General features: G+C 40.6%; 1 long non-coding RNA gene across 3 annotated transcripts in view; it reads left to right on the top strand.

Annotated features, from left to right (window-relative positions):
- LOC111768367 (uncharacterized) overlaps positions 1-24,208 on the top strand; it is a 91,508-nt gene that overhangs the window by 11,600 nt on the left and 55,700 nt on the right. For all 3 annotated transcript variants that reach the window (XR_011427663.1, XR_011427669.1, XR_011427667.1), the window contains exon 2: positions 23,405-23,535. This is a non-coding gene — a long non-coding RNA (uncharacterized lncRNA). The remainder of the gene's footprint in view (positions 1-23,404; positions 23,536-24,208) is intronic.

Here is a 24,208-nt window from a genome sequence, read left to right on the forward strand (position 1 = left end):
CCTACTTACTGGATTTTTGGATGGATTTCACGACAGGTCTTCTTCAGGACAAGCTGTTCAGCTTAGTTTTTCTCATTTAACACAAAGCATCTAATGCCTGGATACTGGAGTCATGCGAGGTGGGAGGGTGCTCCTAGCCAGGAAGAAGACAATGCTGACCACTGAGCTGGAACTTACAATTCCCTGTGGAAAAGGGAAAACAGGAGCAAGAGCAAGGTGCACCTAATAGGGATCTGATCTTTCCTTCCATGCACACTTGTTACAGGGCACTGCCACCTCTAAGCCAGCAGATGGCTTAGCTTTCTCCTAAAATGAAAGGAGAGTGTGTTTGTTCCTGCAATATTGACAGGCCAGCTGTTTTACTAAATGTGATCATTAACAAAAGTGCAATTCTTTGCATGGCATCGGCTCAAAGTATTATGTCTCAAAGGATTAAAAAAAAAAAAGCAAGTTCACATCTGGAATGGAGGTAGGCCTAAGGTGACCAGATGTCTCTGCTAGTCACTGGATTTTTTTATCTTCCCGAGTCCACTCATTGGGCCCCTACATTGGAGTGGAGACTCACTGGCTCCTTACCAGAGGGCATATGAATTGAATGCCCATATTTTATACAATTCTAGAATATTAGAAAGAGAAAGGAGATTAATTGGTAGAAAGATAGTCTTCACCCTTAGAATTTCCTTTCCTTTCAAGTTTTATGTTACAGATTTGCATATCCATTGGTTGAAGGCAGCATTCTGCAATTAGTTCATCCTGGTGACAAATAAAAATGGCAAGCAATAGGATATATTGGAGTATATGAGGAAGCCATTTGATGTAAACCTAATTCGGCCTGACTTTGTTTTTTCCAAAAGGGCCTGACATGGCCATTGAGCACGCATTGTATATCTGCTTTAAAATATTTCCTATGGCAAGAACAAATGGCCTTGAGATAAAGGTACAACTTCCCCCAACATTGGCATTTCCTTAGGGATAAGCATCTTTCCTCAGACTAGGAACTGATTGCTGTGCTCACCTTTGACCACCCAGCTCCAGACAACAGACCTGCCCTGCCACCCTGCTGTGTTCACTGAGACAGCAGACCTACCACTGTTTCCATCAATCGCTGTGCCGACAGAGCAGTCTTGTGACTATTGTAAAAGGGACATTTCAATCCTATGTGAAACATCCTCTCTGGGGGTATATAACCACTCTGTGCACCCCACTTCTTTGATGCCCTTTCTTCTTTCAGGAAGAAAGGCCCCGGGCCATGGTCCTCAGATTTCAGCTCAGAATAAACTCACCCAAATTTTCATTTATAGATTGGTTATGGATTATTTTCGTTGACACTGGTTATATAAACTACAAGACTATAAACTATAAGACAGAGACTTAAGACACGTTATCCTGACTGTACGAAATATATTTAACCTTCAAGAAAACAGGAAGGGTGAGGAGGAAGCTCTCTGTTTTGTTTCATTTTTTTCCATAATTTCCCTCAGTAAGCTAATTGGCTTATCTTTGGCAAATTAAAGAGATTAAGTTAATTTAAAAAGGTTTATGCAATTTGAGTGCTTGGAAGAGATGACTGGGAGGTTTATAAGTTTTAAAAAGCGCCACATAAACAAATGGCATTTACCTAAAGTTAATACTAAGCTGAAACTTCCTAAAAATAAATCTTTTATAATATGTATGTGGAATATTAGAAAGTCCCTGTTCACACCAGGCAAAATGTTTGTTTTGATATAGTCGGGATCACTCCCTCTTCCTGTTCCTTCATCCTCATAATAATGTGTAAGGGAAGATGCTGCATTTGATCTTTGAGCTCTCAGGAGCCTGAGATCTGCCTAGAGATCAACTTGGAAAACCGCACCCATGCCCTAAGGCCTAGGGGATTTAACCACACTCAGGGGTGCAGCAAATCCAGCTGAAATTTAAGTCAGCTGCCCCAAATCCTTCACGAACAGGTTCTGAAGGGGGTCCCAACTGGCTAAACTGAAATTAAGTCACCTGGGCAAAAACCTATTAGCCAGAAGGATACATACACCTAAGAAGACAGTTGTGCCATCATTTGACTCATTTGGGTTGAGCTAGGCTCAATTCTATGTCATTTTTGTGTTTCGTTTTTGTTGTTGGGTTTTTGTTTTTAATGTTTTTCAATTGTAGTGAGAAAGAAAAACCTGAATAGCTTGAGATCAGTAATTATGGGTTGCACTCAGGCTTAAACACCAAATATTCTTTGGGGGTCGGGGGAGGACTGAAGAGGGATAATCTTATGGTGTTAACAAAAGCATTTCCCAGCACTCTCCATAAACAAATGTCATCATCCAGAGCCAGGAAAATAGCCCCTCAATTAAGATTAATATCAGAGCACATAAAGGATAATGGTTTCATGGCTGGGCTGGTGACATAGTGGTTAAGTTCATGAGCTCTGCTTCAGTGGCCTGGGGTTCGCAGGTGCAGATCCTGGGCACAGATCCCAAGCTCAACCTATGCACTGTTCGTCAAGCCATGCTATGGTGGCATCTCACATACAAAATAGAGTAAGATTGGCACAGATGTTAGCTCAGGGACAATCTTCCTCAAGCAAAAAGAGGAAGATTGGCAACAGGTGTTAACTCAGGGCCAATCTTCCTTACAAAAAAATACAAAAATAAGATAATGGTTTCATTGAATATTCAATTATAAGGAAACTCCTCCTCTCTGGTTGGGAACGCCCTCTCAATCTCATAAATATTTTGTAGTCAGAGAGTAAAGAATAAGAAAAAGTACAGGGGCTGGCCCCAAGGCCGAGTGGTGAAGTTCCCGTGCTCCGCTGCAGGCAGCCCAGTGTTTCGTTGGTTCGAATCCTGGGTGCAGACATGGCACTGAGGCAGCATCCCACATGCCACAACTAGAAGGACCCACATCGAAGAATATACAACTATGTACTGGGGGGCTTTGGGGAGAAAAAGGAAAAAAGACAAATTTAAAAAAAAAAAAGTAAAAGTACAGATGAGACCAGTTTATAAGAGCAGGGTGGAACGGATCCCTATCATCTTGTGAAATTGGAGAGAAAATCCACAGAAAAGGAATTGGTGGTTGGATTTAAAAGTTTTGTGTGTGTTTTTATATAACATTCAAATTAGGTCATAGATCATAAAAGATCTCATTTTAGTTGTGTGGGGAGGTTATTTAGTCCATTCTCTTCACTTTGGAGCCATTCTGGAAATTTTTTCCCAGTTTCGTATATCAAATTGTTTCCATTTCAATTTTTAGGTTAATGGTATATGATGAGGATTAACTTCTTCAGCACATTTGTAGTTCTTTCTCTGCATCTCACATTTATCCATTGTGCTTTGAGAAATGTGATTACATTATGATTTACTGCAGCCATTTCATGTGTTCTACTTTCATATTTCATATGACACAGTACTAAAAAGAATAATTTTCTATAACGAATTTATTCAAAGACTTCTAGTTCTTATTTTCTTTGTATTTCATCTACAAATCAGTCAAACACTCCAGAGTTTTCATTTTGTGGGAGCTTAATATCAAGTCTCTTATTGCTCGTGAAATATGTATACCCCTGACTGTGGATCTTTGACTCCTCCTTTTATCTCTCCTGAATTTCAGCTAAGATGTAAATTAATCATAAATATCAACATGATCATCAATTACAGGTTTGTTGGAAATCTGCTGTCTGCCAGACCCTATACTTACTGGAAGAGGCAATCTGCTGTGGACTCTGAACAACCCTATGTGTTCTTGCTGGGTATGCCAAGAATGTAAGGCTCTGACCAATCTTTAGCCAGGCCATTTCTCAGAATTGTGTTTGCAGCAAGTAACCTTGAGGGATGAGGTAATGTCTCCCCCTGCACAAAGAACAAGCTTGCTTCTGCTTATTATAAAGTGATAAATCCCCAAACCTAGTGTCCCTCTCCTGTAACTCAACCTACTGTGTGTTCAAGTGCCTATCACAAGTCTTGTGTTGCCCCCATGGGCCTTGGGGGACATATAGAACCAGTGCAAATGAGCATGAAGCTCTGACTACGGCTTTTGCTGTGATTAATAAAGTTCCTTGTTTCTGACTCAGGAGTCTGGCATCTTCTGCCAGCGTCCTGTGGCAGACTAACTTGTTAAATTGTAAATAGGGTGAAATTACAGACCCTGTCTGCATGGTTCCTGACAAAGTTCTGTATGTGGATTATCACATTTAATCCTCACAAAGCCCCTATAAGGCTTTTATCTCCCCCTTTGCTGAAATGATCAATACCCTACTGGTCATACTTTTCTTCATTACTAAGTCTAGACCCTGTTGTCAGCTCTCTTGTCAGCGTTCTAAACTCCATAGATTTTCCCTGCCACCGCCAGGTAAAACCCAATCCCAGTTAAACTTCTCTACATCTGTGCTGTTGAGCACAGTCCTTCCATCTGCAGTCAGTGAGATTCACAACATCCGGCCTCAGCTGAGCCATCGATGACTTCTCTTTGCTTGTCGTTGGGTAGCTCCTCATCTCATTCTCCTCAGATACTAGAACTTCACCCTTTCTCAAAAGTTCCTCCTCTAACTCATTGACTTCAGTGTCATATTTCACAGAAAGCATAGAAATTTCCAGGAAAAAAGCCCACCAACTCCCCCACACACAGACCCTTAAAGGTATGGCTATAAACGTGGCCCCCATATCCTCCTACCTTAAAAGCCCAGGCTGTTCAAGTTAAATGCTTCTCCCCTACCCATGTCGTTTTTAAGTCTTTGCCCGTCTAACATCAGTCCAATGGTGAATTGGAAGGTGCATGTATCACCAGTCATGCTTGAATTCCCCTCAGCCTATAAACATGCTCAAGACTCTAGTCTGAAAACAAAACTTTTCCTCAAAATTCCTCCCCTAAGGTTCTTTTCTTTTCACAGCCAAGATTCCTCCTTCACACCTCCTCCAGGCTTTGCATCCATTGCACCACAAAAGTGCTCTGGCAAAATTCAACTAAGCTCTCCCAGTCCAGTGGATTTCTTCCTTTTGCCACACACTAAACCACAGGGATAAAGGTTACCAGAACCAGGGAGCAGGGCTAGGATGCTCTGTCCTCGTGGAGGGACACAGCCAGCTGGAGGTAACCCTGCAAGGAGTAGCCAGGAGAATTACTACCTTGATCTCACTTTCCTCTCTTGCACTTATCTATTGTGAGTGCTCCACATTGGCTGGCCCCAATTAAAAGCATGGAAGCCCTATTTATGCAGTCCATAGAAGTCAACCCCCAGGGCCAGAGAGAGTAGGTGGAAAAGGGTGAGAGTTGACTAGGAGGGCAGATGAAGAGCTAGCGTACAATCCAGCACCGCACACTGTATGAGAAGTTCTTAGCGATATTTTTTCAAACCTTCAATAAACAACCCAAATTCCTGTCTCTGGAGACAAGAAAAGAGAAAGTGGAGTATATCGCAATCAAAACATGGCACAGAACCTAAAATTACGGAGGAAGTAAATGGCTTTAGTTTTTCTCCAATAACAAAGGAAAAAGCACCACTTAAATTTCTAAGATGATTTCAAACTGCAGTGTAATTGCGATGTTATTCTTAAGTGATCATAAAATGCCAAGTGTTAACTATGGTAGGAGTTGACATTTGAAGAGGCAGTGAACTAATAGGTTACTTATAATAAATGATCTTCAAACAGGATTTGTTGGGTAATTTCTGTAGGGAATAGAGGAGCAAAATATTCTTTTCAGTTTGAGGTTAACTTATGTGGTTCATTTTTGGATACTACTTCATTGTGTGCTTGTGAGTCCTCGGGTAGTATGTAACATAGCCATCAGTGCTGTTTAATTTTCTGAGAAACTTAGATATTTACCTTAAAGTATAAGAGTCAAATATTTCTTGGCCCCTTGACTTCCCTTGGCTATACTCTGTATTTAATCACTTAGCAACCTCCTCCCCCATGATGTCTGCCAAGGACAGGCATAAAATGTGAGAGTGGAAAGGACCTTGAAGATTACTGAGTTTACTATCAAAATTTTACAGATGAAGCTAAGATCCAGAGATGCCACAGGAATTACCTAAGGCCAAGCAGAATTATTAGGAGAGATTAAACAAGAATTTGAGTTCCCATTACACTTAAAAATAAGTCTGCTCTTATTTCTACTTCCCCTGACTTTGCAGGGGGCCACTCAAAATGTGGAGCAAATCTTTCCCTAAATGCTATCCCATTTCCCAGAGGCTCCTTCAGCCAGAAGCATCGTGAAGCGATTCCCACTGCTCAGTGCTGAGCATTTGGGCACCTGTGTCAGAACCAGTCTCTGACCCAACAGCATGAGTGCCCTTGGATAAGCACTTTTTTCCATCTGAGCCTAAATTTCTCCTTCTGAAAAAAGAAGTTTGGAAGGGAGTTAGAACAAAAGATTCCTAAGCTCTCATTCATATCTAATGTTGCGCAAGTGCATAACTAAAACTTGAGTTATGCTGTGTAAATTTGTTTTATGAAAATAATGGTGTGGTTGTCCTATATCTGGAGGGTATCTTAAATCTCTCTACAGATGTTTAAGGAGATTTCTAAGAATTATTCATCTAAGTGGATTATATTCTTGTTTCTAAAAAAGGAACACTGACTGGACTTTAATAACATCGGATTAGGATCGCCAAAGGTGATATACATCCAGCAGACAATTACAAAATAAACACACTTTTGACGAAATACTTTAGTGACTCCCCCCCTCCTCCAAGGACTAAGAGAGAAGAAACTGGTCCTGAATTAATTATGACTATTTTCCCATTCGAAATATTTGAAGAAAAAATGGTAGAAAGAATTGTTTGTACAGGCCCTCCAAGAAGCAGACATTAAGCTGTGATTAAACATGCAAAGATGTTATTAGGTGATATACCTATGAGAGAAAATGAGGAGAGAGCCAGGAAAGGCTGAGAGAACAACCAGACTATGATGCAATTTGACAGCAACTAAAGGAATGGGGGAGGAAGTTTGGGTGGAAGCAACCTAGACAGCCAGGCAGTCCCAGGAAGGTTCTGCAAGGCCATCAGGAGTCCTTGAACCAAAGCTGGCCATCAGAAGAGTCCTATCTCCAGGAACAGACTTGCCTTAGTGTCCCTCCTGTGTTCAGGGAAGAGGGATAGAGTATGGAAATCCATTCAGAACTTGGGACACTTGGTTTAGTAATTTCCCTTTTTTCTTCTTCTTCATCTTATCCCCAAAGCCCCCCAGTACATAGTTGTATCTTCTACTTGTGAGTGCCTCTGGTTGTGCTATGTGGGACATTGCCTCAGCATGGCCTGATGAGCAGTGCCATGTCTGCACCCAGGATCCAAATCGGCAAAACCCTGTGCTGCCAAAGCAGAGTGTGCAAACTTAACTAGTTGGCCACAAGTCCAGCCCCTAATTTCCCTTAATTAAGTTCTTTGAGATGCGTTCTCAAAGCCTCCACACATTTAAAATCTTTGACTTTTAGATATCTTAGGGAGTCTTTGCTCTAGGTCCCAGTTATCATTTTACTGGTCTTCTCCTATAGGTAATCCATAAAAAGAAGAATATGAACTCTAATTTTATAATTTCCTCTTGATCCTTCTGGAATTAACTTTTTCCACATATAACATTGGCTTCCCTCATTGGTCAATCTTTAAAAAACCTTACTATAGAGAGTGATATCAGCATCATGGTGGAGTGAGCTCTTCCCTTAATCTCCTGCCCAAGATACAGTGAAAAGGACATTCATAAACCAACAGAAGACGTTCACAGAAAGCAATAGACATCTGAGAGATCTATGCAGCCACACGTCTAAAGATGGAGGTACTGGACCCCCCAGGAGGCAATGGAAGGAGATAAGCAGATCTCCTCTACCTCCCCCAGTGGCAGCAGGCAGTGATCTAGGGTGCAGGACCTTGCACGGCAGCCAGCATGCAACTGCAAGAGAAGGGAGAACAGGCAGTCCTCCATGGGACTCCATGGGAATGCTTTCACTCTCAGAATTGTTCCCCAGCCCGCAGGAATGCTCCACACCAAAGCAGCTAAGCAATTGCCGCATTATCCTCACCATGCCAAACAGCACAAGCAGGCAGAGACTGAGTCCAGAGCAGGAGCATGCAGGATCATGCATGTGAAAGAAAGCACCTCTCCAGCTCCTCCCACCTGGCACACCAGCTCAGCTGGTTGGCCAGAGTCGGGGATCCCTGCCAGAGCATCTGTGCCTATGTATGTAAAGCAGCAGTGGCCAATGGGCAAATGCAGACAGACATTGTCAGCACAGCTTCCAGTGGATAGGCAAATCTTCCAGGGGTCACTGTGAGCTCAGAAAACACAGCTCCTGCTGCCCGCACAGTGGTGGCAGGTGGACTCTATGATTAGATACTACCATCAGGCAATGGCAAAAGTCCACCCCATCAAATAGCATGAAGAAGTATATTAATACTCCAGGCCAGAAGGAAAATGAGAAGTACCCAGAAATCAATCCTGAATTTACAGAAATTTGCAATCTAAATGACAGAGAGTTTAAAAGTATTAACATAAAAAAACTCAACAAGTTACAAAAAAAAAAACTCAGAAAGACAGTTCAATGAGCTCAGGAATAAAATTAATGAACAGAGGGAATTCTTCACCAAACAGGTTGAAACTATTGACAAAAAAACTCATCAGAAATGTTGGAGATGAAGAACACAATGAATGAGATAAAGAAAAATCTGGAATCCTTAAAAAAATAGAGCTGATATTATGGAGGCCAGAATTAGTAATTTAGAGGACAGAAATATAGAAATGCTTTAGATGGAGGAGAAGAGAGAACTAAGACTAAAAAGAAATGAATAAATTCTCTGAGAAATATCCAACTCAATTAGGAAATGCAACATAAGGATTATAGGTATTCAAGAGGGAGAAGTGAGAGAGAGTGGAACAGAGAGCTTTTCAAAGAAATAATAGCTGAGAACTTCCCAAACCTGGGGAAGTAACTGGAATTACACGTAAATGAACATAATGGAACTCCTAATTACATCAATGTAATAAGACCTTCTCCAAGGCACATATTACTAAAACTGGCAAAATTCAATGACAAAGAAAAAATATTAAGGGCAGCAAGGCAGAAGAAAACCTACAAAGGAACTCCTATCAGGCTTTCAGCCAATTTATCAGCAGAAATCTTACAGGCTAGGAGAGAGTGGAATGATATATTCAAAATTCTGAAAGACAAAAACTCGCATCCGAGAATCCTCTATCCAGTGAAAATATCCTTCAGATAAGATGGAGAAATAAAAACTTTCCCAGATAAACCAAAGCTGAGGGAGTTCATCACCATAAGATCCCTACTACAAGAAATGATCAAGAAGGCCTTAATATCTGAAATCAAAAGAAAGGGTTTACAAAGCCTTGAGCAAGGAGATAAAGAGGCAGACAAGATCAGAAAATTGCATCTCTCTATCAGAAGAGGTTAGCAAATACTTAATTATATAACATTAAAGATAAAGGAAAGGAAACCATCAAAAATAACTATAATCACTTCATTTTAATCACAAAGCCACAACACACAGCAGAATAAGTTGTGACAACAATAACTTAGATGGAGAAGAAGAAAGGGATGGAAACTGCTAGACTAAAGAAATAAGAGGCTGTCAGAAAATGGACTCTATGAGATCTTTTATACAAACCTCACAGTAACCACTAAACAAAAGTCAGAACAGAAACACAAATGATAAATAAAGAGAAAACTGAGGAAACCATCATAGAGAATCACCAAACAGAATTGGCAGTCAGAAATACATGGGACGAGAAACAAGGAAAATACAGAACAACCAGAAAACAAGTGATAAAATGGCAGTATTAAGCCTTATATATCAATAATCACTCTAAATGTAAAATGGATTGAATTCTGCAATCAAAAGACACAGAGTGGCTGGCAATCTTCTTCACCAAAAAAAAAAAAGACACAGAGTGGCTCGATGGATTAAAAAGCAAGACTCAACAATATGCTGCTTCCAGGAAACACATCTCAGCTCTAAAGACAAACACATGCTCAGAGTGAAGAGGTGGAGGATGATACTCCAAGCTAATGGCAAACAAAAGAAAGCAGGTGTTGCCATACTTATATCAGACAAAGCAGACTTCAAGATAAAATAGTCAATGAGAGACAAAGAGGGGCAGTCTATAATGATAAAAGGGACACTCCACCAAGAGGACATAACACTTATAAATATATATACACCTAACACAGGAACACCAAAGTAAATAAAGCAACTATTAACAGACCTAAATGGAGAAATTAACATCAACACAATAATAGTAAGGGACCTCAACACCCCACTTACATGAGTGGATAGATCATCCAGACAAAAAGTCAACAAGAAAATAGTGGAATTAAACAAAAAACTAGACCAGATGGACTTAATAGATGTATATAATGTTCCATCCAAAAACAGCAGAATGCATATTTTTTTCGAGTGTACATGGAACATCCTCAAAGATAGACCATATGTTGGAAAACAAGGCAAGCCTGAATATATTTGAGAAAATTGAAATTGTATCAAGCATCTTTTCCAACCATAATATTATGAAACTAGAAATCAACTACAAGAAAAAAGCTAGGAAAGTGACAAATATGTGGAGACTAAACAACCTGCTACTGAACAACCAATGGATCAATGAAGAAATTAAAGGAAAAATCAAAAAGTATCTAGAGACAAGTGAAAATTAAGATACACCATACCAACTCATATAGGGTGTGGCAAAAGTGATCCTAAGAGGGAATTTCATAGCAATATGTGCCTACCTTAACAAACAAGAAAAACCCCAAATAAGTAATCTTAAAGTGCACCTAACAGAACTAGAAAAAGAAGAACAAATGAAACCTAAAGTCAGCAGAAGGAGGGAAATAATAAAACTTGGAGCAGAAATAAATGAAATAGAAACCAAAAGAAAAACCTATAGAAAGGATCAATGAAACTAAGAGCTTGTTCTTTGAGAAGATAAACAAAATTAACAAATGCTTAGCCAGACTCACCAAGAAAAAAAGAGAGAAGGCTCAAATAAATAAAATTAGAAATGAAAGAGGAGAAATTACAATGGGTACCACAGAAATACAAAGGATTATAAGAGAATACTATAAAAGACTATACGCCAACAAATTGCACAACCTAGAAGAAATGGATAAATTCCTAGACTCATACAACCTTCCAAAACAGAATCAAGAAGAAGTAAAGAATCTGAACAGATCAAACACAAGTAAAGAGAGTGAAATAGTAATGAAAAACCTCCCAAAAAATAAAAGTCCAGGACCAGATGGCTTCTCTGCAGAATTCTACCAAATATTCAAAGAAAGTATAATACCTATCCTTCTCAAAGTATTTCAAAAATTGAAGAATATGGAACACTTCCTAACTCAATCTACAAGAACAACATCACCCCTATCCCAAGGCCAGACGAGGACACGTGAAGAAGGAAAATTACAGCCAATATCACTAATGAACACAGATGCAAAAATCCTCAACAAAATATTGGCAAACTGAATACAGTGATACATTAAAAGGATCATATACCATGATCAAGTGGGATTTATACCACGGACACAGGGATGGTTCCACATCCACAAATCAATCTATGTGATACACCACATTAACATAGCATAATAAAAACCACATGATCATCTCAATAGATGAAGAGAAAGCATTTGACAAGATTCAACATCCATTTATGATAAAAACTCTCAATAAAATGGATATAGGAGGGACCTCAATAGAATAAAGACCATATATACAAAACCCACAGCCAACCTCATATTCAAGGGGAAAAACTGAAAGCCATCCCTCTGAGAACAGGAACAAAACAAGGGTGCCCACTCTAGCCACTGTTATTCAACATAGTACTGGAGGTTTTGGCCAAAGCAATTAGGCAAGAAAAAGAAATAAAAGGTATCCAAATTGGCAAGGAAGATGTGAAACTCTCGCTGTTTGCAGATGACATGATCCTATATATAGAAAACCCTAAATAATCCATTGGGAAACTATTAGGAATAATAAACAACTACAGCAAAGTTGCAGGGTACAAAATCAACTTGCAAAAAGGAGCTACATTTCTATACTCTAATAACGAACTAACAGAAAGAGAACTCAAGAATACAATCCCATTTACAATCGCAACAAAAAGAATAAAATATCTAGGAATAAATTTAACCAAGGAGGTGAAAGACCTATGCAATGAAAACTATAAGACATTATTGAAATAAATTGATGATGACATAAAGAAATGGAAGGATATTCCATGCACATGGGTTGGAAGAATAAACATAGTTAAAATGTCTGTACTACCTAAAACAATCTACAGATTCAATGCAATCCCCACCAGAATCCCAATGACATTCTTCGCAGATATAGAAGTAAGAATCCTAAAGGTCATATGGGGCAACAAAAGACCCAAATAGGTAAAGCAATTCTGAGAAAAAAGAACACAGCTGGAGGCATCACAATCCCTGACTTCAAAATATACTATAAAGTTATAGTAATCAAAACAGCATGGTACTGGTCCCAAAATAGACACCCAGATCAACAGAATAGAATTGAAAGTCCAGAAATAAAACCACACATCTATGGACAGCTAATCTTCAACAAAGGAGCCAAGAACATACAATGGAAAAAGGAAAATCTCTTCAATAAATGGTGTTGGGAAAACTGGACAGTCACGTGTGAAAGAATGAAACTTAACCATTATCTTTCACCATGCACACAAATTAACTCAAAATGGATTAAGGACTTGAAGACAATACATGAAACCATAAAACTCCTAGAAGAAACTACAGGCGGTACACCCTTTGACATGGGTCTTAGAAGCACCTTTTTGAATCCCATGTCTACTCAGGCAAGGCAAATAAAAGAAAAAATAAACAAATGGGATTACATCACACTAAAGAGTTTCCACAATGCAAAGGAAACCACGAACAAAATGAAAAGATGCAAATCATATATCCAACAAGGGATTAATCGCCAAAATGTATAAAGAACTCATACCACTCATCAACATAAAAACCAACAACTCAATCAAAAAACAGGCAAAGGATATGAACAGATATTACTCCAAAGAAGATATACAGATGGCCAACAGGCACATAAAAAAGATGGTCAACATCACTAATCATTACGGAAATACAAATCAAAACTACAATGTGACATTAACTTCCACCTGTCAGAATGGCTATAATTATCAAGACAAAAAATAACAAGTGTTGGAGAGGATGTGGAGAAAAGGGAACCCTCATACACTGCTGGTGGGAATACAAACTGGTGCAGCCACTATGGAAAAAAATATGGAGACTTCTCAAAAAATTAAAAATAGAAATACCATACAATGCAGCTATCCCACTATTGGATATTTATCCAAAGAACTTGAAATCAACAATTCAAAGAGACTTATGCACCCCCATGTTCATTGCAGCATTATTCACAATAGCCAAGATGCAGAAGCAAACCAATTGCCCATCAACGGATGAATGGATAAAGAAGATGTAATATATATATACAATGGACTATTACTCAGCCATAAAAAAGACAAAATCATCCCATTTACAACGACGTAAATAAACCTTGAGGGTATTATGTCAAGTGAAATAAGCCAGACATTGAAAGACAAACACTGCATGGTTTCACTCATATGTGGAAGATAAATACATGGACAAAGAGAACAAATAGCGGTTACCAGAGAGGAAGGGGCTTGGCGGGGGGTGCAAAAGGGGTAAAGGGGCACATATATATGGTGACTGACAAATAATAATGTACAACCAAAATTTCACAATGTTATAAACTGTTGTGACCTCAATAAAATAATTTTTAAAATTTACTATAAAACATCATTGAAAGCACCTTGTAGAAAAACTTATAAGAATGGGTTAGGCTATGGAAATTCTAGGAGCCACACAGGGAAGATAGAGAAGACTCATGGGAATGGTTGGAAAAGACACACAGTCACATGTCCACACTTCTAGAACACTTCATGTATCTACATTTCTGACCAGCCCTCCCAGGTCTCAATTTTCTTCCCGAAGGAAGCCTTGTCTAAAGGGTGTTAGAGCCTCTTATCTAGATCTTTACGGTTCTTGTGCCACACTCCTCCGGTTCTCGGATGGACTTTCCCTTATATCGGAGACCCTATGCTAATTGCAGGAAATGTGCACACTCTCATGCGGTTAGTCATGGTTCAGATTTTAAATCTAGAATCCTCATCTGTGTTTAGAGAAAGTTGCTTTCTTCCACTTAGTCTCCATTAAATGCCTGCTACCTGTTTTTTATCACTTGGGAGTGTGTTACAAATGGATATAAGCCAATTTGGTCATGCACACTCTCTTTGGTTCTTTTTAACAACAACAACAACAAATTACAGTCACTAAAAAGTTTGAGGTGGCTGAGGATTAGCAATCCTCAGTGGCTGGAAACAGAACCAATTTGGGATCAAGCCTTGGGTTCCATACATGAGGTGTAGGCTATGTGCCTCACTGGATTCTTAAACTCTCTGTTTGTGCATGAATAGGGAGTGGATTAAAAATATTTTGGCTGGTCCACAAAATTGCCTACCCTTAATTTCACCAGTAAGAGCCAACTTCCTAACATTCAAATATGTTAACTAGCCATTAATTTTATAGATAAAACTAATTTTTGAAATTCATTTCATTACCCAAGCTTCTGGTGTTGATTGGGTGATGGATAAGAGAAGTGTATGTGGTTGTTGCCTTTAGAGCACGGGCTTTCTGATTTGATGCTAGCTGACCCTCCAGGCCAGTTGCATTCATGATTGCAATACCAGCTGAAGCTGGGCTGTAGTTTAATCTAATCTAGCACAGACACATAATATCATGCCATCTATGCTGAAGTATCTCAAGGATGTTTACAGACATTGTAATGAGATGATTTCTCTGTCTCTTCTTTTTTGTCAACACCTCTGCCTGCTGCAGGCACGTGAGTTGGCCTTCATGTACTCTGACTTTTGACAAGAAATGCCTCTGCTCCCTCCTGAGCTCATCTCTCCGCATCTCTCCTTTCCTCCCAGCACCACTCTGAGGAAAGCTAGTTGTTTCCCTCCTCAAGGCCTTCGCTCTTGCTGTTCTCTCTTCTTGGAGTGCTTCTCCCTTGGCTCCTCACTTGCTTAGCTCTTTCTCATCCTTTAGTTCTCAGTTTGAATGTCACCTCAGCAGAGCAACCTTTCCAGTGTACCCCATCTAGTTCAGCCGAACCTTCTCCCCAGTTACTTTTTATGACACCCCCCAGAGTGTTTCCTGCTTATCACCTTTCATATCTGTTTTAATTTGTTTGTTGTTTATTGTCTTGTCAATAAACGTTAATAGATTGTTGTCTTAATTCTTTCTTATTCGTTGTCTTATTTTAAGGGCCAAAAGGCCAGGTACCTTGTCTTCCTTGCTTACTGTTGTCTCCTTAGTGACCAGAGTAGTTCTTGTACTTAGTAGGTATCCATTAAATATTTGCTGAAAGAACATATATGGTCTCACCCACTGGCCAGGAGGGATGGACCATATGATCCTTAGGTAACACTATTAAACACTTTTGCTTATAGCAGGCAGGGTTTTCCTCTATTCATTTCAGGTCACAAAGGCATCTTTGGAGATCTTCAAAAAACAAATATTCCTTTATCTATCACTAGATCTTTTATCTTTCACTCCAAACAAACTCCCCTCCCTCCCTGTCTGTGAGAGTAGGATTGCTCTGCCTATCACTCTGTGGCTGGCACAGGTCTTTTCCCGTCATTCATCTAAGTTTTTATGCCAGTTATAGATTATTGACTCTGAACTCCAAATTCATCCTTTTTGCCTCCACTGTGAAAATGGATCTTGGCCCCTCAAATATTTTTCATTTGGCAGCTGGCCAAGTGTTAAGCTTTGTCAATAGAGGGTGCTGGAGAAATATTGCAGGAGGAAAGGATTTTGCCTCCGCCTTCCTGGTTTGCTATGCACAGATTCAACAGAGCCAGGTAACCTTGTAGAATGTGTATGTATCCCAAGCCTGGAGACAGGAAGCCCTGGACTAGTATTACAGTGGAATAACGCTGGGTTCCTAGTCTTGAATTCCAACATGAGAATTCAGCATCTCCATAGGACTATCTTGTCTGCATGACCTGGTGCCAAAATTGTTAGTTAATAAAGTTTCTTCTAACTTGTCAAAATGTATTCACATTGTGGCACAGAATTTGTGCTCATGTTTCTTCTAAAAATTTGTACACAGCCCCGAGAAGCACAATTCATTAAAAGGAATCTGTTGAGAGCCTCTCTGCCATAAGTCTTCAAATAGACACTATAAGAGAATATAAGTCAAAGCTAAAGCCCTTCATCGAAAGCAGAACAATTACAAGTAGCATAGCAAGAGCAAAGTGACATATTGCACTCATGAACAGATGAATGGATAAACAAAACGGGATATATACCTAGAATGGGGTATTACTCCTCCTTAAAAAGGAATGAATGAACCTTGAGGACGTTATGCTAAGTGAAATACGCCAGTCACAGAAGGACATATATTCTGTGAGTCCACTTATCTGGAGTAGTCAAATTCATAGAGACAAACGTAGAATGATGGTTGTCAGAGGCTGGGAGGAGGAGAGAATGGGGAGTTAGTTTTTAATGGGTACACGGCTTCAGTTTGGGAAGATGAAAAAGTACCAGAGATGGATAGTGTTGATGGTTGCACAACATTGTGAATATACTTAATACCACTGAATTATTCACTTAAAAATGATTGAAATAGTAAACTTTATGTTATGTACACTTTACTGCAATATAATTTTTTTATATTGCATATTCCAAGATGAAAACCTAAATGGCATCTTGCCTTCTATTTCCAACAACACACACACTCACCTCACCCTGTCTGAATTTTGTAGGTTTTGTGAAAAAAAGGCAGGTTAAAAGGTAAAAGGAAACAACTAAAATAGATTTTAATGCTGTGTCTTACTTAATCCAATAATTCCAAAATATTGTCACTTCAGTGTGCAGAAAATTACTAGGGAGATATTTAACTTTTTTTTTAATCATGCTAAGTCTCTGAAATCTGATGTGTTTTACACCTACCTCACATCTCATTTTGGAGCAGGCCTATGCGGCTAGTGGCTAGTGTACCGGACAGTGCAGCTTTAAGGGCTCCATAGAGAAATTTTTAAAAGTAGAATGTGTTTTAAAGAGTTGATGTTTGATTTTTCTACAATCCAATGTAAGAGTTATCACATGGAAAATTGTATCTCATTTATTTTGTGATTTTTAAACTAGAATTAGAAATGGTGCATGTTAATAACATTTCATGGTTTAATTAGCAGTCTTTTTTTCCTAGTGGCACATGACATAATGGTACATATTATGATTAATGACATTTTAGATTCTAAGAAATACAAATCTTATCCCTCAGAGTCTCTGGTTCTTCCTCCGTAAGATGGAGCAATAAAAGGACCTATGGAATAGGGTTGTTGTGAGGATTAACTTAATGTGTGTAAAACATTTAGCATCTTCTAGAAGGTGCCTGTGTTTCTTGGCTCATGGTCCTGTTCCATCTCCAAAGCCATCGCTCCAACCTCTGCATCTGTCATCATAGCTCCTCCAATTCTGACTCTCCTCCTTTCCTATTTCACTTGTAACCACCCTTTTGATCACACTAGGTCCACTCGGAAAATACAGGATAGTCTCCTCATCTCAAGATCCTTAACTTAATCATATCTGCAAAGTCTCATATAAGGTACATATTTACAGCTTCCAGAGACTAGGATGTGGCTATCCGGGGGTGGGCTGAGGTGGCATTATTCTGCCTCCCATATCTGGAAAGGGGTAAGTCGTTGCTTTACCCTTATCATATGCTCTCTTCATGGAATAGAAGAACCCAATATGCTAAAGAGACTGTTCTTATCAGTGTGAGGAAAGTAGGAGGAAATGTAGATCCTATTGGGAGATGCCAAAGCACCTGTAAGTAAACATGAAGAAAGAATAATCAGGAAGGGTGGCTTCATATTGAGGTGAACTCTGTCTTCCCACATAGTTATCCCTGCCTCTTCCCATTTATTTTCCCAATTTGGAAACAGCTCTCCTACCTCTCTCTTATCTTTGCATAAATAGTCTGGAGTTTACTCTAAACGCTTTCAGAGAGGTGGTTCTCAACTTTAGCTGTATATTGGAATTACCTGAGGTGGGGAATGAGGGTGTTCTTTGAAAATACCCTTGCCCCTAAATGAAATCAAGACATCCGGGTTTGGGGCCCAGACACCAATATTCTTAAATATCCCCAGGTGATTCTAATATATTTATTAAGGTTAAGACTCTGGTGTAAAGGAAATAACTGGATTCCTCTTTCACAGGACCACAAAACGTTCTTTCCTTTTTTCTTTTCTTTTCTAAATAATGTTTCACTTTGGTCTGAGTATCTCTGGGAATCAGTGGGCTTGAAGGTATAAGAATTTAGAAAGTTCAACCTGGGAGGGTTTTGGAGGAGGTCATTGAGAGGACGTGACTGAGTTGATCTGTGAGCTGGCCCCCGGCTATCGGAGGCTCCTAAACCCCTCCCCCATCCTTAGAATGTGCTTTCCACCTGCCTTCCCCACATTAGAAGCTGCCTTAAGGTTTCAGCCTTAAGAGAGTAAGGTGTTTTTGAGACCATCTGGATGACATACTTAACTGAACCCAGTGAAGGCCTCTATATAAAATTTTAAGATTCTGGCGGGTGAGTGAAGAGATCTACTTGTCTTACAGCCGTCCAAGACAAACTTTGTGCATTAAAAGTCCCTTTCCTCATTAAACCTGCCACCTACCAATCTGGGGTGGTCTGTCTCTTCCTTCAGTCTCTCCTTGCCCTCCATGTATGGGGGCCAGTTTGCAAACCAACAGAGGCGCTCAGGATTATCTGATATGTTCTCTTCTCTTCAATGCTGTCAATATCTAATCCATTGGAGGCAAAAGTATATTAAATGCATTTTGAACTCTTTCTTGCATACCAAATGGTAGTGAATAATTAATAATGTCTCTTGAACAATTAGTAATCAAGTAAGCTGCTGTTAAAATTTTCTTTTCCAGGAGAATTTTCTTTCAATAGTCAAAGGATTAGTGTAGCTCTACCCACTCCCTGGGTAGTTCAGATTAGTTCATTTAAAAGCCCGGGGGAGTATCTGGATCGTGCTTCCTTGCCTTCCCTCAGTTAGAAAGCTCTTCTTCCTCCATCTCCATCGTTGAAATCCTCTCTCTCTGTCAATATTTATATCCAATGACACCTCCCCTTAGTTCCTTCGTGTTCTAGATGTAATCTTTTTCCTTTGAGCCTCCTTGACACTTTGTATCCTCTTAATCGTACTTCCCTCACTCTTCTTTGCATTACAGTTACTGAATACTTTCTTTTTTCCTTGCTAAAAGATTATAAAATCTTTCAAGGTGAAATTATACAATAAAAAACGCAATCCTGTTATGCCTATTTTTCCTAGCCGAGTAATGCAGGTAAGAGGGACATGAATATTTGTTGAATTGACATTTTTTCTTGTAAGATTGGTCAATGATGATCTTCCCAGTAGGACAAGACTTCGGTGAGAGGATAGGTTTCCCTTTGTAAAGAAAGCCACTGGTACACTAGGCTCCAGGCTCTTGTTGACTCAGACCATGCCTGGCGAGGTGGGTGGATCTTTCAGCGCCTAATCTCAGATTCACCTCTTATTTCCAGACTGCAGTGCTGACTGTGAACTGTGTAGGGTTTAAACTGTCATGTGGTTTTATTTAAAGTTGACTGCAAATATAGTTCTGGGTTAAACTGGCCTGGAAGGTGGGGAATCTCCTAACTGCCTACATATGCAAGAGGAAAATTCTAGCTAAACAGAGGATCCATGCCAGGAAATCCATTTCCTTTTCCATCTGACCCTCTTGAACTTTCCCCTTCTGCCGTGCTGCCCCATCCCTCACCTCCACCCCATCTCACCACACCTTGAACTGTCATTCTCCTGATAACTGCTGAAAGTCACTGCCGTTTCTCCTTTCACTTCTCTGTGACTTAGCTCGGTGGGGCTGAAAAACTCAGGATCTGAAAAGTCTCAGGTTAGATTGAGGCTCCACCAACCTGCCAACAGACCTCCCAGAAGAAAAATAAATGCCAAGTCCCAAGCACAGGGTCAGCCTCCTACAGACTGCTGGCAAAGAGTAGACAACCACACACCAGGGCAGCTTTGCCATCTGAGAGCCATGAGGACAGCAGCAGGAAGCCTTCTACCCGCCCAAGCAAGTAGAAGGAGCAGGGCCTGCCCAGTCATGGTCCCTGCCACAGAGCTGGCGGCTCTTGAGCTCAGGACCATAAAGCCCTTTAGGATTCAAACTCACTCCCAGAGGAAGCGACTGATACTGTTCTTTCAAATTGCCACCCACACAGGGAGATGATCATGCCATAAAGGCAAGGATTTCAAAGGAGCTGATTAGATCCTAACTAATCAGTTTCTATGGAGTGTGGGGAAAGACCCACCATGAATGTTTCAACTGGGCTTTGCAGGGGAGCAAACTGCAGGGGATAATGGCACCCCCTGGAATGGGTTGGGTCCCCTCCAAGTCCAATTATGCAATACTAAAAGCTGTAATGACATGACAGGGACATGGCTGTGTGTGAGAACTAAAGCTTTTACATGGGATCCCCAAGGGCCATTTCAGGCAATGCTGCTCTTGGTAAAGTCATTACTCTAACGATCACTTCAGCTTCTCTGCTACTTCCTCCATTCGGCACCCTCATCCACCTGTAGTTGCCAATGGCCTTACTCTTTCCCTCAGCCCCCAATCCCATAGAACCCAGTTCTCTCACTGTGTATTCACACTAAGGTATGAATGGCCCATAATGCCTCAAGACAGCATTTATCCAAGGCATTTTTAATTTTAATGGGAATCATTAAACTAGAGGTATAATTAAGCTCCAAAGTAAAATTTAAGACACTGAACTGAATGATATTGGATCTCTATAGTAAATTTAAACAAATTATAGAGAAAAGAGGAAAATACGTAATGGAAAAGTAACTGGTTAGGACTACTGATTCAATAGTTCTATTGATTAGCAGACTAATGTTGGATTTGAAGATGACTTCCAGGGTGTTTGTTACATCTGATATGTGAAAGGCAAGTGTCCTGGGCAAGTCCAGAGGTGGCCACGAGCCCTGGTGCTGCCATTTACTGGCTGGATAATCTCAGGCAGTTCACCAAACTATGAAAGGGAGACTATATGGAAGTACCCAAGAGTGTCTGTAATACAGTAGATGATCGATAAATGTTGTGGCTATTGATCCTTCTGAGCCCCCATTAAGTCAGCATTTACACTTCAGAGAAGCTTCAGAGTTAACCTTGATGTTGGATGCTGAGATCTGCCACAAAATCGAGAGTGTTTGAGAGCATGACTTACTGCTTATTACTTGAACTGTCCCCTCCCTTCTTCCCCCATTCCCAGCACAGTCATTGTGCAGTGCCTGGCACAGAATACAAACTCAGTAAATGTTTGTTGAACTCAGCCTTTGAACCAAACTTCTTAACTCACTCTCAAGAAACACTGTTTCTTCTCAAGAAGATAAGAATCATAGGAGCATCACCCACTGAGACTCCTGACAAGGAGAAGGGATGCTGGAAGCACTTCAGGCTTCCAGAGGGATCCCTGGGAAAGAGGAGAGGCCTAGAAAGGGCTAAGACCCCCAGGAGCGGGGAAGCCTGGTGGGCTTGGCTGGAAGAGGCTGTTTCTCACTCCTGCAAGGACCTGAATGGACTAGTTCATGGAATCAAAGAACGTCAAGCATAAATGATCTTAGAAAGCACTCAGAAATCAAGCTTAGGCCTGGACAGGATGTGTGGGTTGTTTAAAACTAGATAAATAGGGCCGGCCCCGTGGTCCAGAGGTTAAGTTTGCATGCTCTCTACGGCGGCCCGGGGTTTCGCTGGTTCAGATCCTGGGCACAGACATGGCACCGCTCATCAGGCCACGTTCAGGAGGCGTCCCACGTGCCACAACTAGAAGGACCCACAACTAAAATATACAACTATATACTGGGGGGATTTGGGGAGAAAAAGAAGGAAAAAAAAAGAAGATTGGCAACAGTTGCTAGCTCAGGTGCTAATCTTTAAAAAATAAATGAATAAAAATAAAATAAATAAATAAATAAAACTAGATAAATAACAAAAAGGCTGGGACCAGAGTATAAGACTTGACTCTTTATTCAGTGCTTTTTTCAAGACAACACTGGGGTTTGCAAAAATGTCTTATAAAGTGCATTTTTTCTTAGAAAGGCCTCCCAGCTCTGTGTTTGGAACAGGAGAGATGAAAGGGATAGGCCACTCCTGAGGGCACGGGGTGTAATGTTAATAGATAAGAGTCTTATTTCACATTGGCCTTCTCTATCAAGGAAATTGATCTTTAGCTTGATAAAAAGGACTGTCCAAATAGTTAATAGGTAATTAAGTTTTAAGATAGGTGAGACGATATAAGGAGAGTGACTAATCCATTTAATTGAATTGAAGCTCCCAGACCCTGAGAAATTCCATTTCAGAATAGTGAAAGAATATGCAGCTTTGTAACTCACTCACGGGGGAGAGTGTGTTAGCCACTTTCGAGGAAGGGTTAGCTAGCTGCCTGGGTCAACAGTTATTGCAAGACTAAAGGAGATTTCATGCCCAAGCTTCTCTGCATCCAGAATTCAGCCTCTTCTATTCCACCAGGTATCTCTGGTCCCTAAATGGTTAGTGAATTCCTTCATAGAATCAGGGTCTTGAATGATTACAAGAGACTAAAATGAAGCAGCCCAAACCAACAAGATGAAATTTAACAGAGCAAGTGGGAAATCCTTCATTCAGTATTATTTTCTAATCTGTACAAATACAAAACAGAGGCGATACAGAGTAAGAATAATTCACGTTCAAAAGGGTTAGGAATCTTGGTTGACTCCAAGCTCCTATCTTTGGGTGATAGAGCTGCCAAACTGCTGATGAAATCTTAGGACACATTAATAAAGGCAGAGTGTTCTGAATAAAAGGAGAGTAAGGCTATTGCACTTGGCAGTCAGACCTCATCTGCAGTGTTCTGTTCAGCTTGGGAGGTGTCCAGAGAAGGCTAAGAGAATACAAGATCTAGAAGCCATGTCATGTGACAGCTTAAAGGACTTGGGGATGTTCGTTTGGGGAACAGAGGCTGTTCAATTTCAGTGACTACAATATGAAGGAGACAGTCATTTTGCTGTGTCACTTTCCCAGACAGAACTAAGATTAACTACGAGATGAAGGCAAACTTTTATCTAATATAAGAGAAAGGAAACTCATGTTGGTCGAATATCCACCATGTGCTCTTTGTTGTGCTGTGTGCTTTATATTAATTTGTTAAAATCTTCCAGAAACTGATGGATTTGGGGGGCGTGGGGTGGGTGGTGGGAAGCTCCCAATCGCTGGAAGTCAGACGTTCAGCTCAGCTCTGCTCATTTAAAGCAGTGGTCACCCCTCTTCTGCTTCCTAGACTTAGGGGTGCCATCAGGCCCTTCTGGAGCCAGCTTCCTACTTGGAGGACACAGAAAAGACCACCGTGCTTCTGCAATGTGGATTCCCAGCACCACTTCAAGGTTCCAAATCCCCGCTGGACCACTAACTGTGAGTGAGGGGCTACCTAGTTCCTATTTCCCCAAGCTGACATTTCCTAGCCAGTCTTGAATATTGGGATGGGTCCATGTTTGCCTAGGATGTCTGAGGAAAGGACTGGGCAGTGGAGGAGAGCCTAGGAGTTCCATGAGCTTATGAGAGATTGTGTGACTGGAGATGGAAATAGATCTCTGTGAATCTATTTCTCCACCAGTTGCAGCCATTTGCTTTGCATATACCTGTAGTCTTAGAATGCCCCAAATTCTGAAACCCTCCAGCCTGAGGAATGCTTCTGCCAGTGAACAGTCTATCAGCGAGGGTCTCGGCGGGAAGCAGAATTCAACTCAGAGGATTCCAGTGAAGTGAGTTTAACAAAGGGACGATCACAGACATGTGAGCAGGGAATCAGCAGGGTAACCTCAGACTCACCAGGCACGCTCCAGCCTCAAGGCCGTGTACTTGCCATCCCCACCCCGTGCTACCCGCCCGTGGTATCCACGTGGCTCCTTCATCTCATTCAGGTCTTGGTTACAGCGCCACCTTCTCAAGCGGGCATTGTAAGTGCTGCTCCTCGACACTCCCTTCCTCCTCCCCCACCTAATTTTTTATATCACCTGATATTTCCATATTTATTTTTTATTTTCTGCCTCTACCCACTAGAATGTGGGCAGAGATTTTTGTCTGT

Source organism: Equus caballus, chromosome 1 (genome assembly GCF_041296265.1).
Source record: "Equus caballus isolate H_3958 breed thoroughbred chromosome 1, TB-T2T, whole genome shotgun sequence".
Classification (NCBI taxonomy): domain Eukaryota; kingdom Metazoa; phylum Chordata; class Mammalia; order Perissodactyla; family Equidae; genus Equus; species Equus caballus.